This window comes from Tamandua tetradactyla, chromosome X (assembly GCF_023851605.1).
Source record: "Tamandua tetradactyla isolate mTamTet1 chromosome X, mTamTet1.pri, whole genome shotgun sequence".
In the NCBI taxonomy this organism is placed as follows: Eukaryota; Metazoa; Chordata; class Mammalia; order Pilosa; family Myrmecophagidae; genus Tamandua; species Tamandua tetradactyla.
In genome coordinates this window covers 75,821,988-75,839,995 of record NC_135353.1, presented here as the reverse complement: position 1 = coordinate 75,839,995, position 18,008 = coordinate 75,821,988, and positions in this window count along the sequence as shown.

The following is an 18,008-nucleotide window of genomic DNA, read 5'->3' as shown; positions in this document are numbered from 1 at the left end:
CCTGATTTTGATCAAAAAGGCTTTCTCAATCCCAGGTTGCCAGGGCCAGGCTCACCTCTGGAGTCATGTCCCACATTGCCAGGGTGATTTACACCCCTGGGAGTCCTGTCCCACATATGGGGGAGGACAGTGAGATTACTTGAAAACTTGGCTTAGAGAGAGAATCCATATATAAGCAACAAAAGCTCTGAGGGTGACTCTTAGGCAAAATCATGAAGAGGTTTAGCTTCTCCCTTGCAGGGATATGTTTAATAATGGCAAGCCTAAAGGTTTAGGGCCTGACCAATCAATTTTGGGTGTTCTTTTTCACTTTTGTTTTTACATATTTTTGGGGAGCAATAAAAATGTTCAAAACTCTATTGTGATGATGAATGCAAGAATATCAGGACTTCCCCAGGTGAGGAAGTATAATATTTCCAACTTTTTCCCCAGTTCTTCAAGGGGACTTTGTACATGCTTTATTTTCTTCCTGGATTACTCTGGCATGTGTCTGGCATTCACTGACTGTAAAAACCAACAGGTTCTCACTCCTTATTCATAGTTCCATATAGTTATGGTGTTCAAATAAACTGACCATACAAGTTAGGTTAGATAGTGTCCTTCTGAAAATAGAAATTTTGCACCAAATGAGCATCTTTTCCTTTGGTCTCATAGAGAAGTTGAAGTTTTAAAATGCAGTCACTATCATCTTTTACTTTTTAATCTGCTTTTCCCTATTCTTACCTGGATCCACTTCATTCATATCTTTAATTAAAGTCATCACTTTTTCAGTGTTTTTTACAGTTGCTGTATGGGGTAATGCTGACATTCATAGCTGCAGAACTCTAGCTCTGAGTGTCAAGTGCCACACAAACCTCAAAGTTCCCTGGAATGACCAATTTATATACAAAAAGTTTAGCATCACAGAGTTTAGAAGTAACAGTTACAACTGCAGAATGTTTTTGACTGCTGAAAGAGTTTACAATCTAGGAACTTTTACAATGGACTTCACTTCATAACTTTTGTTTTGAATTCAATTATCAGCATTTTCACATTATAATTAGTCCATATTAGTGAAGCATAATACTATTTGTCATTTTGTTTCTGGCTTATTCCATTCAACATATTACCCTCAAGGTTCACTCACCTAGTTGCATGCCTCAGGATGTCATTCCTTCTTGCAGCTGCTCAATATTCCATTATATGCACACAGCATAGTTCCCCATTCCATTCCTCAGTCAATGTACCCTTGAATCACCTCTATCCATTGCAATTCCTGAGCAATGCAGCTATAGACACCAGTTTACAAAATCCTTTCTTGTCCCTGCTCGCAGTTCCTCCAAGTATACATGTAAATATGGGATTGCAGGATCATAATATATTTGATTTTGCAAATTTTTTACTTTAATAAATTTTTATTTTATTATCTGTAGTCTTCAACTTGCTTTTTCATCAATATTATATTAAGTTATATATGTTGTTCTGTCTATCACGTTTCATTCATTGTCTGTCTTATAAAACATTTCAATTTCTTACTCTTTTGCATTGCATTAATCCATTCTCCTTCATTGCTGGATCATATAACATGTTTATGTTCACATTTCCAAGGCAGTGAAAAATTGGTTTCCAGAATGTACACATTTAAGTCTTCATAAGCCAAGTATTAAAACATAAGCATTATGATTCCTCTGTTTCTTGATATCATCACAATTCTTAAATTTATCATACTTCTTAAATTTTTGACAGTTTTCTGGGTATATTTGATTTTGTTAATAATATGAATTTCTCTGATTCCTAATGAAACTACAACACTTTTTAATATGTTCATGGGCTTTTGCTTTTTCTATTATGTGAAATAATTATTCATGCACTGTCTGGTTTTCTGTTGATCTGTTTGTCTTTTATTGATTTGTTTGAGTAATTTATATATTCTGGATACTAATATTTTTTCTGTGTGCAACCACTTAGAAACTACCACCTCTCTAAATTAGGAATTTCCAGTTCCTAGCTCAGCACCTGCTTGGTCCTGAACACAAGACTCTATACCCTATCAGAAGATAATCATAATTCTAAAGCTAGCTACAAGATCCTGATTTTCCCCTTAACCGAGAAAACTGATTCAAGCTGGCACAATTAAATAAAATGCACAATTAAATAAAATGTTGAACCAGAGTCACATTTGTTCATTAAAATTGTAAACTCTCTGCCCCTGGAATGGATTTAGACATGATTTTTGAACATGTGTTGTGTGTAGAAGAATGTTTCAGCATGATTAGGAGCTACACATGTACAAGATAACTATTCCTTCATCCAGCCCTTTGTCCATATCACCCTGACACCACCTAACTCTCTCTCCACATGCAACATGGATGAACTTAAAAAGTATTATGCTAGGAGAAAGAAGTCAGTCAACAAAATCTTATATTATATGATTCAATTAATATGATATATAGAGAGTAGGTAAGTTCATAAGAACAAAATGCATATTGATGGTCATCAGAGGCTGTGGGACCAAGCCTGGCATGGCAGACTGTGTTGGAGAAACTTCCCCTGTGAGAAAAATAAGCATTCTTTATTAGGAACAAGGGAAGGTATTTCAACCAAGCTCCAACTCTTGCTTTAATTAACAAATTTGCAGTGCTGAATACAAACTTCCAGCACAGATAAACCCAGAGCAAGCAGAAAAGGATACCTGAGGGTTCTCCTAGCAGAGAGAAGATGGGGTTGATCGAAAAAATAAAAGGATACTTTTGCAGTTACCCAAGTTCAGAATACTGGAAAATGGCTGTGCCACAAGAAATGGTGTACATAAAACTCAGTGCCAACTCTGGCTCCTCACTGGTTAAATTTGGGGAATGGGAACTGACTCTGAGTAGCAATTTCTTTTTAAAAAACTATTCTAAATAGCTCATTAAAGAAAGCCTCAGGAATTTTAAATTGTCAGCACTGACATAGGCAAGGACAGAATTAAGATATGTCTGAAAGACAAAGTAACTCATCAAGTGAGGGAGGTAATTCCCTAAAGGGAGTATCTTCACCCCAAAAAGGGTGAATAGGGCCCAGCTCAAGTGGTGGCTTTTGTTGAGAGAATTCAGAATCCAGAGGCTAGAAAACAGAAACGGTTTAAGCCCACCTTCTTCTACATCATCCTCTGTCTCAACCACACTCCTAGAGGGACAACATGTGCTGAGAATTAAAGGCACCACATCACTTTCCACCAGTGGGGAGCTATGAGCTGACAAGCACCAACCGTGTGGTAGGATAAGAAAAACACAGAATTAAGATGCTTCACAGGAAAGTCTCACAACCTGCTCAGTCTCATCCTCATCCTCATGGAAACCTGGTACTGATTACACATTTCCTCCTGGGACTTAGGCTTGTTGTGTCTGGGAAAATCTGCTTGGAAGGATCAATCATACTTGGGGAGACCCTCCTCAAGTAAAAGTTTCCATATAAACAGGGCAAGAACAAGCAAAATAAGAGCTGAAAAATTCTGATCAATTAAACAGAAGTTATGTGAGATACCTAGAATAAGTTAAAATGAATCCCAAAGGACAGATAGACAATAAAGCCAACCAATAAGAAAGACCTGGGTAAAAACAGTGAAAACAACCTCCAGAATATATTGATCAAGGAAATCAGATGCCTAGATGCCAGCAAAAATGCATGAGTCATACCAGTGAAAATGAATATATGGCCCAGTCAAAGGAAGAAATTAACACTTCAAATGAGGTACAGGATTTGAAGCAACTCATTAAAGATGTTCAAACAAACATGGAAAATCAAGTGAAAAATCAATTCAATGATTTGAGGGAAGATATGGCAAAATAATTGAAGGATATAAGGAAGACATTGGGTGACCATAAAGAAGAACTCAAAATCTTGGAAAAACAAGTAGCAGAACTTATGGGCATGAAAGGCACAATAAAAAGGATGAAAAACACAATGGAGACTTATAATAGCTGATTGAAAAGGCAGAAGAAAGGATTAGTGAACTAGAGGACCGAGCATCTGAAATCATATACAGAAAAGAATAGATAGGGAAAGGAATGGAAAAATATGAGCAGGGTCTCAGAATTTGAACGAAAATATGAAGTCCATTAATATATATGCTTCGGGTATCCCAGAAGGAAAAGAGAAAGGAAAAGAAACAGAAAGAAAATAATCATTTAAAATTTCCCATCTCTTATGAAAGACGTAAAATTACAGATTAAAGAAATGCAGTGTACGCCAAAAAAAATGGATCCCAATGGACCTACTCCAAGGCACTTACTAATCAAATTTTCAAATTTCAAAGAGAAAGAAGGAATTCTTAAAGCATCAAGAGAAAAGTGATCCATCACATACAAAGAAAGCTTGATAAGCACTGTGTGGATTTCTCATAAGAAACCATGGAGGCAAAAAGGCAATAGTATGATATATCTAAGATACTGAAAGAGAAAAATTACCAACCAAGAATTCTATATCTGACAAAACTGTCCTTCAAAAATGAGTGAAATTTTAAAATAGTTTCAGAGAAATGGACCCTGAGTTTCTGAAAAAGAGACCTGCTCTACAAGAAATACTAAAGTGAACACTACAATCAGATAGGAAAAGACATGAGAGAGAAGCTTAGAGAAGGGTGTAGTGATGAAGACCATCATTGAGGTTACAGATTAAAGTCACGATGCATGTGCCAATGTGAATGAACCTTGAAGACACTGTGTTGAGTAAAATTAGCCAGATATAAAAGGAAAAATACTGTATCATCTCACTAATGCAAACTAACATTAATGAGCAAGCTTTGAGAGTGAAAGTTGAGAACACAGGTTATCAGAAAATCAGAGGGTAGATATTGGACATTTGTTGCTGAAGAGTTGAGAAAGTTTAACAAGATTGATTGATTCTACAGGAAGCTAAGTATAGGGTTGTTATATGATCTTGCAACCTCTTTATGTTATAAACTTGGAAGAACTGAAAGCAGGGACATGAATGGACATTTGCACAATGGTATTGCTGCAGTATCCACAATTTGTCATAGATGGAGGTGGCCTAAGTGTATATCAACTGATGAATGGAAGGTTATCAGGTGAAGGCTAATTTCAAAAGTTCCTATATTATAAACTCTTAAAACAGTCAGACTTATTCTTGAGTTGTAACTGTTATTTCTACATTCTGAGACATGGAACTCATGGGATATAACCTGGCCATTCCCTGGAACTTCAGCTGTGTATAATTTTCATTTTTAAATTGTAATCTAGTAACATATATACAACCTAAAATTTCCCCCTTTTAACTACATTCACATATATAATTTAGTGCTATCAATTAAATTCACAATGTTGTGATACCATCACCACCATTCTTTACTAATATTTGGCAATCAACCTACATAGAAATGCTGTCTAATTAAAGAATAAATCGTCATTGCCTATTGCCAATCCATCCCTTGGTAACCTATGTTCTAGATTTTGAATCTATGAGTTTGCTTATTCTAATTATTTTGTATTAGTGAGATCATAAACCATTTATCCATTTGTGTATTGTGAATTTCACTCAACATGATGTCTCCAAGGTTCATCCCTGTTATTGCATGTATCAGAATGTCATTCCTTTCTAATGCTGAATAATATTCTCTTTGTATGTATGTACCACTTTTGGTTAATTTAAAAGCTTGGGTGGCTTCTATCCTTTGGCAATTGTGAAGAATGGCATTATGAAACTCAATGTGCAAATACAAGTTTGAGTCCCTGCTTTCAGTAATTTGGGGAAAATTCCTAGAACTGGGATTGCCAAGTAATATGGTAATTCTATTTTTAACTTTCTGAGAAACCACCAAACTGTCTTCCACAACCACCACACCATATCATATTCCAACCAGAAATGAATGAGCACTCTTATTTCTCTGCAACACTTGTACTTTTCTGTTTTTTTTTCTCCTTTAAATAGAAGCTGTGCTAGTGGGTGTGAAATGACATCTCTTTTGTGGTTTGATTTGCATTTCCCTGAGAGCTTATAATGTTGAACATTTTTCATGTGCTTTTTAGCCATTTGTATATCCTCTTGGTAGAAATGTTTGGTCAAGTCTTTTACCCATTTTTCTATTAGGTAATTGTCTTTTGTTGAGTTGTAAGATTTCTTTATATATCTGGATATTAAACCATTGTTGAATACGTGGTTTCCAAATGTTTTCAATCATTGAGTAGGGTGTCATTTCACATTTATGATAAAGTCAAGCTAGGCTTACATTTTAATTTTGATGATGTCCCATATATCTGTTTTTCCTTTTGTTGCTTGGGCTTTGGTTGCGAAGTCTAAGAAACCATTGCCTAACACAAAATCCTGGGGAGGCTTCCTTTCATTTTCTCTAGTAGGTTTATAGTCCTTGTTCTTATATTTGGGACTTTGATTATTTGAATTTACTTTTTTTATTTCTTTTTTTTGAGATTGGCTTGTGACTTTATTATTTTTTATTGTTTTCATTGACAAATCTTCACATACATACAATCCGTACATGGTCTACAATCAATGGCTCCCAATATCATCATGTAGTTGTGTATTTATCATTATGATCATTTTTAGAACATTTATATCACTACAGAAAATGAAATAAAAAGAAAAAAGAAAAAACTCACACATCCCATACCCTTTTGCACTCCCTCTCATTGACCACTAGTATTTCAATCTTCCCAATTTATTTTACCCCTTATCCCCCTATTATGAATTTATTTATATCCATATTTTTTTACTCATCTGTCCACACCCTGGATGAAAGGAGCATCAAACACAAGATTATCACAATCACAAGGTCACATTGTAAAAGTTTTATCATTATAAAATTGCATTCAAGAATCAAGGCTACTGGAACACAGCTCAACTGGTTCCAGGTACATTACTTGAGCCATTCCAATACACCATAAAATAAACAGGGATATCTATATAATGCATAAGAGTAACCTCCAAAAAAATCTCTTAACTCTGTTTTAAATCTCTCAGACTCTGAAACTTTATTTTGTCTCATCTCTTTCTTCCCATGTTTTGTCAAGAAGACTTTCTCAATCTCATGAGGCCAGGTCCTGGCAAAGCATGGGAGTTCTTTACCATGTTGCCAAGAACTTTTAAACCCTTGGCATTCATGTCCCATATAAGGGGGAGGGGAGTGTGTTCACCTACCAAGTTGACTTACAAAAGTCACATCTGAGCAACAAAAGAGGTTCTCTGGGGAAGACTCTTAGGCCTAATTTTAAATAAGCTTAGCTTATTCTTTGCAGGAATTAGTTTCATAGTGGCAAACCTCAAGACTGTGGGCTCAACCTCTTGATTTGGTTATACCCACTGCTTGTGAGAATATCATAAATTCTACAAATGATGAAGAGAATATTTCCTCCTTTCTCCCCAGTCCCCGAAGGGAACTTTGCAAATATTTTATTTACTGCCCAAATTACTCAGGGATATATTGGGACATCACACTAAGCTGGAAAATCCAACAAGATCTCACGCCCTAATGAAGATTCCATGTACTTATGGTGTTCAACTAAACGGACCATACAAATCAAATTAGGTTAATGTGCTACCCAAAATATTAATTTTGCACCAACTAAATATCTCTCCCTTTAGTCTCACAAAGAATTTGAAGTTTTAAAATATGGATGATATCATCCTGTACCCTGTATTCTGATCTACCACAGACCTACAGAGATCAGTTTCATTCATATTCCTAATCAAAATCTGATACCTTTTTCAACTATTTAAACAGTTCCTGAATGTGGTACTGCTGACTTTCAAATTTTCAGAGCTCTAACTCTGTGTCTCAGGAGTCACATAAATGTCCAAAGTTTCTGGGAATGAACAAATTATATACAAACAGCTCAATATCTCACACTTTAGAAATAACAGTTACACCTGAATATATGGGACTGCTGTAAGAGCCTACAATGTAGGAACCTTAATAATAGGCCCTGTTCTAGTTTGCTAGCTGCCAGAATGCAATATACCAGAAATGGAATGGCTTTTAAAATGGGGAATTTAATAAGTTGCTAGTTTACAGTTCTAAGGCTGGAAAAATGTCCCAATTAAAACAAGTCTATAGAAATGTTCAATTTAAAGCATCCAGGGTAAGATACCTCGGTTCAAGAAGGCTGATAAAGTTCGGTGTTTCTCTCTCAGCTGGAAGGGCACATGGCAAACATGGAAGCATCTGCTGGTTTTCTCATGGCTCTACAAAAGGGACTCTCTCCAAAATGTTTCCTCTTTTAAAGGATTCCAGCAAGCAACTCCACCTTCAATGGGTGGAAGCATACCTCCATGGAAATCATCTAATCAAAAGTTACCACCCACAATTGGGTCGGTCACATCTCCATGGGAACAATCAAAATATTCCCACCCAGCAATATTGAATGAGAATTAAAGGACATGACTTTTCTGGGGTCCACCATAGATTCAAACCAGCACAGGCCCCAACCTGGTAACTCATGCTCTCAACTTCAATTCACTGTGTTTTGTATTACAGCTAGTCCATATGAGTGAGGTATGATAGTTTTCATCTTTTTGTTTCTGAGATTTCATTCAACATACAGTCTTTAAGGTTCATTCATCTAGTTGCATGTCTCACAACTTTATTCCTTCTTGTAGACACTCAGTAGTCCATTGTACGTGAGCACCGTAGTTTCCCCTTCCATTCCTCAGTCATTGAACACTTAGGCCACCTCCATCCAATGTGAATCATGAACACTGCCACCATAAATATCAGTGTGTAAATGTTCATTTGTGACCTTACTCTCAGTCCCTCCAGGTATATACTGAGAAACAGGGTTTCAGGATTGTATGGCAACCCCACAGCTAGCCTTCTGTGGAACCACCACACTGCACTCTGAAAGGGCTCATGAACAGTCAACAGGTGTATTTCTCTCTCCACATTTTCTCTAGCACTTGTTTCTCTCTGTCCATTTTTAAACTGTCTAGTCACACACCATACAAACCAGCCTAAGTAAATAGACATGCTTTTGCAACTATAATCTATTTGAAGATATTTCTTTTTATTCCACAAATAATCCATACTGCTCTCCCATGCCCCCTGGCTGTTGGCATTTACTTTTGGCTTAATTAATGCCTTTCTTATATTCAGTGAAAGCATATTACAATGTTACTGTTGACTATAGACCCTACCTTGCATTGATCATACTTTTTCCTGTATGCCATACATTTTCAACATCTTTCAACATTGACATTAATTTATTCTCCCTCATGCAAAAACGTTTGTTTATCTGTAAATTTCATCCACATCATCAACCACTAGAGGCATTCCTAAGTTATACAGCCTCATTCTTTATCCTCTATGTTTCCTTCTAGTTCATACATGCCCCCAGCCCTTCTCTCTCAATCATATTCATGTTCAGCTATATTCAGTGTACCAATATCATTGTGTTACAATCAGGTAGTATAGTACTATCCATTTCTGAATTTTTACTATCTATCCTGTTGCACAATCTTTATTCCTTCAGCACAAAATGTCTGATCTGTAAACTATTTTTATCTCCTGATATCCTGTTCTCTTAGCATCAGTTCTCAAAGTTCACTCAACATCAATCTCAATAGGGAAAGATGGAAAGCTTTCCCTCTAAGATCAAGAACAAGACAAAGATGCCTGCTGTCACCATTGTTATTCAACATTGTGCTCGAAATTCTAACCAGAACAATTAGATGGGAAAAAAGAAATAAAAGACATCCAAATTGGAAAGGAAGAAATTAACACTCTCACTTTTTTCAGCTGATGTACTATATCTCTAAAATCCCAAAAAATCTACAGCAAAGTACTAGAGCTAATGTTTACAGCAAAGTGGCAGAACAGAAGACCAATGCCTTCAAATCAGTAGTGTTTCTATGCTTTAGTGATCAGCAATCTGAGGAAGAAATCAAGAAAAAATTCCATTTACAACAGCAACAAAAAGAATAAAATATTTAAGAATAAACTTAACTAAGGACACAAAAGACCTATACTCAGGAAACTACAAGAAATTGCTAAAAGATATCTGGGAAGACCTAAATAAATGGAAATACAGACCCTGTTCACAGACTAGAAGACTAAATATAGTTATGATGTATCCAAATTGATTTGCAGATTCAATGCAATACCGATCAAAATCCAAAAAATTTACTTTTCAGACATAGGAAAACCAATAACCAAAATTATTTGGAAGGGCAGTGTACATCAAATAATTAAAAATATCTTGAGAAAGAAAAATGCAGTGGGTGGTCTCACACTATCTGACTTTAAAGCATATTACAAAGCTACCATGGACAAAATAGCATGGTACTGGCATAAAAATAGATATACTGATCAATGGAATTCAATTGAGTGTTCAGATATAGAGCCTTTCATCTATTAAGAACTGATCTTTCATAAGGTGGTTATGCCAACCCACCTGGAATAGAGCAGCCTCTCTAATAAAAGATATTTGGATAATTGGTTGTTCATGTTGAAAAGAATGAAAAAGGATCCCTATCTCACACCTTACTAAAAAATAACTCAAAATGGATCAAAGACTTAGACATTAAAGCTAAGAACATAAAACTTTTAGAAAACAATATAGGGAAATATCTTATAAATCTTGTAATAGGAGACAGCTTCTTAGATCTTACACCCAAAGCATGAGCATTGAAAAAAATAGATAAATGGAATCTCATCCAAATTAAAAACTTTTGCACGTCAAAAAACTTTGTCATGAAAATAAAAAGGCAGCCTATGCAATGGGAAACAATATTTGGAACCCATGTAACAGATAAGGGTTTAGCATCCAGAATATATAAAGAGATTCTTCAATTCAACAACAAAAAGAAACCTCAAGTAAAAATGGGCAAAAGATGTGAACAGACACTTCTGAGAAGAAATACAAATGGCTAAAATGTACATGAAAAGATGGTCAATTCCATTGGCTAGTAGGAAAATCCAAATGCAAACAACAATGAGATATCAGCTAATGCCCACTAGAATGGCCCTTATAAAAAACAAAGAAACAAAGGGAAAATGACAAACTGGAGAAAATGTGGAGAAAGATTCACATTTATTCACTGTGGTTGGAATATAAAATGGTACAATCACTCTGGAAGGCAGTTTGGCATTTCCTCAGGAGTCTAAGTATAGTATTGCAACATGATCCAGCATTCCCATTACTAGGTATATATTCAGAGGAAATGAAGGCAAGGACACAAATGGACATTTGCACACCAATGTTTATAGCATCATTATTTATGATTGCCACAAGGTGGAAACATCTGAGAACTCCATCAATGGATGAGTGGCTAAACAAACTGTGGTATATACATATGATGGACTATTACACGTATGTAAGATACAGTAAAGACATGAAGCATGTCACAACGTGGATGAAACTTTAGAACATTATGCCAAGTGAAGTTAGCCAGGAATGAAAGGACAAATACTGTATGGTATGGTCTCATTAATGTGAACTAACGTTAATAAATTTATTTTTTCTATATGGCATGGGATACCAGTCCTTCTTCATTATTTTGCATGAAGATATCCAATTTTCCAGCACAATTTGTTGAAGTGATCATTCTTTCCCAATACAGTGGACTTAGCAGCCTTGTCAAAAGTTAACAGAAAGAAAGAAAAGAAAGTGAAAGCAATGATTTTCAAGGTACACTTCAACAAGGACATATAGAACAGATTTCAGAGTTCATTGTGGGTTACCATTCCACTATTACACTTTTCTTTGCATGCATGTTATATAAATCTTTTAACAATAAAAACATTTTAAAAAGTCAATAGAGGGCAGTGTGATGGTGGCTAAGTGGCAGAATTCTTGCCTGCCATGCCAGAGACCTGGGATCGATTCACAGTGCCTGCCCATGCAAAAAAAAAAATCAATAGACCATAGATGTTGGAGTCTATTTCTGAACTTTCAATTCGATTCTATTGGTTTATATACCTATCCTTGTGAAAGTACCATGCTGTTTTGACCACCATGGCTTTATAATAAGTTTTAAAATTTGGACATGTGGTTTGCAAACTTCGTTCTTTTTCAAGATGGTTTTTGTCTATTCTGGGCCCCTTCCCCTTCCAAATAAAGTTGATAATTAGCTTTTCCATTTGTGCAAATAGGCTTTTAGAATTTTGGTGGGAGGAATTGCATTATATCTATAAATTATCTGGGGTAGAGTTGATATCTTAATAATATTTAGTCTTTCAAATCATGGACACAGAATGTCCTACCATTTATTTAGACCTTATTTTATTTCTTTTAATAAAGTTTGATCATTCTTTGTGTATAAGTTCTTAATATCCTTGGTTAAATTTATTCCTAGATATTTGATTCTTTTTTTAATTTTAAAAAACTTATTTTGTAATAATTTCAAACTTACAGGAAAATTGCAAAAACAATATAAAATCAATACAGATAATTTCAATATAACCCTATGTAGATACCTGATTTATCAATTTGTAAAGTTTTGTGACATTTATTATATCATTCTATCATTCTACTTACCTACCTACTTAACTTTCTGTCATTTTCTAAACATTTGAGAGTAGATTGCATACATTATGCTCCTTGGGACAGTTAATATTTCCATGCATATTTACTCAGAACAAGAATATTCAATTATGTAACAAAGATATTCAATTATGTAACTATAAGTACAGTTATTAAGTTCAAGTTAACAACATTGATGTAAAGCACTGTCTATATTCCAATTTTTTTGGTTGTTCCAATAATGTCCTTTTGGCATTTTCTTCATTATTAGATCCAGTCTAGGATCATATATTGTATATAATTATCATTGTCTCTTTAGTCTCTTTCTCAAAAAATGGTAACATATGTACAAAATGAATTTCCCATCAGACACAAGGTTTTCACAATCACAGAGTCACATTGTGACATTGTTCAATCATCATCAAGAAACATGGCTACTGGAACACATCTCTACATTTTCAGGCAGTTCCCTCCAGCCTCTCCACTACATCTTGAACAACAAAGTTATATCTACTTAATGCATAAGAATAACCTCCAGGATAACCTCTTGACTCTGTTTGGAATCTCTCAGCCATTGACACTTTGTCTCATTTCACTCTTCCCCCTTTTGGTTGAAGGACCTCTTTCTCATTCTGTACTGTGTTTCAGTTGTTCAAATGAGCTATACAGATAGGTTGAATTAGATTATACTCCACAGAAAATTTCAGTTCCAGATCACATGACCCTTTCTTCCATTGGTCTCAAAGAGTATATGTGGTTCTAAAATATAGACACTGTCTTCCTTACCCCTATGTTCTGAATTACTTTAACCTCAAACAGTTCAGCTTCATTCTGATCTCTAAATATCAGGTTATATATGTAAAACAGCCTCTCAAAATCCAGAAATAATAATCACCACTCTGGACTTAATGTGTTCGCTCTAAAAGCTTAGGCCCCTGTTTTCTTATAAGCATTTTCTAAAGGTGACCATACCATTGTTGTTTTTTTATTTCTGACTTATTCCATCTCACCAAATGTCCCATATGTTCATTCACATCATTTCATGCCTCATGACATTGTTCCTTTTTGTAGCTGCACAGCTTTTGTTCTCAAGTATACACCACTGTTCACCATTCTACTTCTCCATCAGTGCATCCTTCAGTCACCTGCACTCATTGGGCATCATACAGAGGGCCCAAAGTCCACAGTCTATCAAAACTTTCAAATTTAGATAATTTCATTGTTCCAAAAAGACAGAAAACCAGTAAACACACCCTCACCAAATAAGGGATTTAAGCCTCCTAACTCTTGTCCCTCACCCAATTATTTACCTCTGTTGTTTCTATGGTATTGCTGATAGTTTCCTTTTGAATATAGCTCATAGCATGCAATAGCAGTTTTCCCCTGGACTTAAGCACTCTTTATACAAGGATCTTTTTTTTTTTAAGTAATTCTTACCAGAACTCATTCATATTTCTAGTGTGAGTCAGTGGGGCACATAGGTTTATACAACCCCTTTCAATCTTATTTATCTTCAATATGGTAATATTATTTCTAGACCCACTAGAGAATCACCTTCACTCTTATCTATTCCCTTACATTGGAGTTCAAACTCATTAGCAAAAGGTTCACCCATCTCTAACTTCTATTTATCTCCCGGTTCCCTGTATTCTTTATTGTAAGTATCTATATATTCTTTTCAATCTTTCTTTTTGTATTCTTTAAATTACCCTTAGTGTTACTCTTCAATTCTGTGCCCTCCTCCAGACCTCCTTCTCCTGTCTTTTTGTTTTTTCCATCTGACAGAACTTCTTTTAGTATTTTTTGTAGGGCCAGTCTCTTGTCAACAAATTCTTTTAGAACTTCATTAACTGTGAAAGCTTTAATCAGTCCTTGAATTTTAAAGGACAATTTGGCTGGGTACAGAATTCTTGGCTGGAAGTCTTTCTCTTTCAGGATCTTGACTGTATCATACCACTGCCTTCTCAACTCCAGGGTGCTAGTTAAGTAGTCTGAACTCACTTTTATTTTATTTCCTTTGTATGTAGTAGATTGTTTTTCTTTTGTTGCTTTCAGGATTTTCTGCTTCTCTTCAACATTTGACAGACTGATTAGTATGTGCCATGAGGAAGGCTTATTGGATTTATTCTGTTTGGAGTTCTTTGGGTTTCTTTGACTTCAATATTTATGTCCTTTATGAGGGTTGGGAAGTTTCCCCCCATTATATCCTCAACTTCTCTTCCTAGTCCTTTATTTCTCTCTTCTTCTTCTGGGACACCAATGATTCTTATATTAGTGCACTTTGCTTTGTCTATCATTTCCCTGAGTTCCCATTCATTTTTCTCCATCTATTCTGCCATTTGCTGTTTTGAGTCTTTGAAGTCAATTATCCTGTCCTCTACATCACTTATTCTTTCTTTTATCTCTTCAAATCTGGTGTTATATGCCTCTAGCATGTTTTTAAATTTAGTCAGCAGAGTCTTTAATTCTGTGATTTCTGCTATTTTTCTATTTATTCTTTCAAATTCCTCTTTGTGCTTGTCTACTGTCTTCTTGATCTTCTTTATGTCATTTGCTATCATGCTTATTTTATTAAGTAGAATTGTATGAAATCTTTTATTAGTTGTTTCAATGTCTGTAACTCCTCAGGTATTTTAATTTGGTCATTAGGCAGGGCTATATCTGTCTGTATTGTGATATGTTTAGTTATATCCTGCTACCTTTGTCACATGTAAGTATCTTGACTGATTTATTTTGGGAGTTGATTTCTTTCAGTAGTCAAAGGCCTTGTGTTTTTGGGATGGCTGTAAAGCAGAGAGTAGGACATGGGTCAGTTTGGTGATTTTTTTCAGGGCTGGTAGGTGTGCAGGTTGGAGATATTGCACTGGTGTTTGTGAACATGGGTGCCCAGTGGCCAGGGAGGATGCAGCTGTGTGGGTGCACTGGCCTGGGGGGGGCATAACCCTGGTGTGCTCTAGTCTAAGGCATGGGGCCCTTTGTGCATATGTACAGAGCTGTGCCAGAAGGTTGGCATTATGCATACATGGATTGGAATAGATGTGACTTGGCTCTGCAAGTTGGCACTTTCTCAGAGCCGGGAATTGAGGCTGAGGGCTGTGCACATGCATGGTTCTAGGACTACTGTAATGTGCAGTTCCCAGAGCTGAATAACATGATTGGGGCCTGTGCACATGCATGGGCCTAGGAGAGTTCAGGGTGGGTGGGGTGAGGCTGTGTGACACTATGGGTGGGGGGAATATGGAGGTTAATGCCCACAGCCTTTATGCACTGGAAACCACTTGCAGGGAACAGGAAGGGGTGTAGGAGAGGTAGGTTGGCTGCACTTGGGGTGGGGGTGTAGGGCAGGTATGTACACTGGGGGCTTGTGGAGTGGGGGGTGCTTGGAGCATGGGCAATGGGAGCAGGTGAAGGGGTTCAGGGGTGTGGGGTGAGTTGCCGGTCACAGGGCTGTACTGGTGAGGGTAGTGCACCCAAGGAATGCAGTCTGGCTTACTTCCTAGTCCTGTGTACCCATCCATGTACTCCCACGGGCTCCACTGCTCCGTGCCTCCATGTCACAATCAGCTTCATTTTTATTTCTAATTGAAATATGATCCCTTTTTTTGAAAACTTTAGCAATTGTTGTAGGTAGCAATGCTGACTTTCAGCGCCGTAGAGCTTAAACTCTGGGTTGTAGGTATCGCACGGGGAGTACCTAAAGTTCCAGGGAGATACCACTTTATACAATTATCACACAGCATCTCAAAATCTAGAAATAACATTTACAGCTCTGGAATAAATGTGACTGCTATAAGAGCTTACAATCTAGACCCCAATTTCCCTATAAGTATTTTCTAAAAGAAACCGTAGAATATTTCTTCTTTTGTTTCTGACTTATTTTGCACCACATAATTTCCCCAAGGTCCATTCACCTTTTTGCATGCCTCATGACTTCATATCTTTTGGTAGTCCCGCAATGTTTCATCATACGTATACATCAGTTTGTCATTCAACATCTGCATGATGAATAAAGTCCAAAGCAAGCAATACATGCCTCACATTATCTTCATTTATTTGAACAATCAACAATCTCAAATTTAGACAATTTTCATTGCTCCAAAGAGAAAAATTACAGATAAACAAACCCTTACCAAACAGAGTATCCAAACCTTCCCTTAACTCTTGCTCTTTCCCTCAATTATTTAACCCTGGTATTTCTGGGATACTGTTGATAGCTTCCTGTTAAATATATACCAAAGTATAATAGTAGTTTTCCTCTTATACCTCTCTTATTAACTCTTTGTACAAGAATCATACTTTTGAAACAGTTCATGCAAGAATTTACTTTATTTGAAGGGTTAATTGGTATGGTACATGGCTCTATACAATCCCTTTCAATCATATTTATCTTTAATATGGCAATATTATTTCTAATCCCACTAGTGAACTGCCTTCAATTCTGTCTGTTCCTTTATATTTAAGTTCAACTTAATTAGCTAACTGTTCACCCATCTCTAGCTTCTATGTATCTCTAGGTCCCTTACATTCTACATTATAAGTCTCTGAGTTTACCTTTACCAAAGTCACAATAGCAAAATTAAACAGTATCTATCCTTTTGTGTCTGGCTTATTCCATTCAGCATTATCTGCTTGAGGTTCATTCATTTTTACATACACTTCTGAACATCATTTCATCTTACTGCTGCACAGTATTCCATCAATTTTTTACATACATTCTGCTTATCCACTCTTCTGTTGATGGGCACTTGGATTGTTTTCATCTTTGGCAATTTTGAATAATGCTGCTATGAACACTGGTGTGCAAATATTTCTTGGTGTCACTGCTTTCAGCTCTTCTGGGCATATATTGAGTAATGGGATTGCCAGGTCATAGGGTAACTCGACATTTAGTTCTAAGGAATCACCAAACTGCCTCCCATTGTGGCTGTACATTATACATTCCTAACAGCAGTAAATCAGTGTTCCAATTTCTCCACGTCCTCTCCCAAATGTGTGGTTTCTTGTTTGCTTAATAGCAGTCATTCTTATAGGTATGAAGTGATAACTCCTGGTAGTCTTGATCTGAACTACCATTACAGCTAATGAAAATGAGCATCTTTTCATGTGATTTTAACCATCTGTATTTGCTCTTTGGAAGAATGTCTATTCTTATCTTCAGGTCATTTTATAATTACATTGTATGTTTTTTCTTTCTTGTTAAGTTGCATGATTTCTTTACGTATACAAGACATCAAACTTTTATCTGATATGTGATTTCCAAATATTTTCTCCCATTGAGTTGGCAGCCTCTTCACCTTGTTGACAAACTCCTTTGAGGCACAGAAACATTTGATTTTGAGGAGTTCCCATTTGTCTATTTTTTCTTTGGTTACTTGTGCTTTGGGTGTAAAGTTTAAGAAGCTCTTATTACTAGGTATTGAAGATGTTTACTTATATTTTTTATGAATTTTATGTTAATGGCTCTGATATTTAGGTATTTGATGAATTTGAGGTAATTTTTGTATAGGGTATAAGATAAGGGCCCTCTTTCTTTCTTTTGGCTACTGATACCCAGTTCTG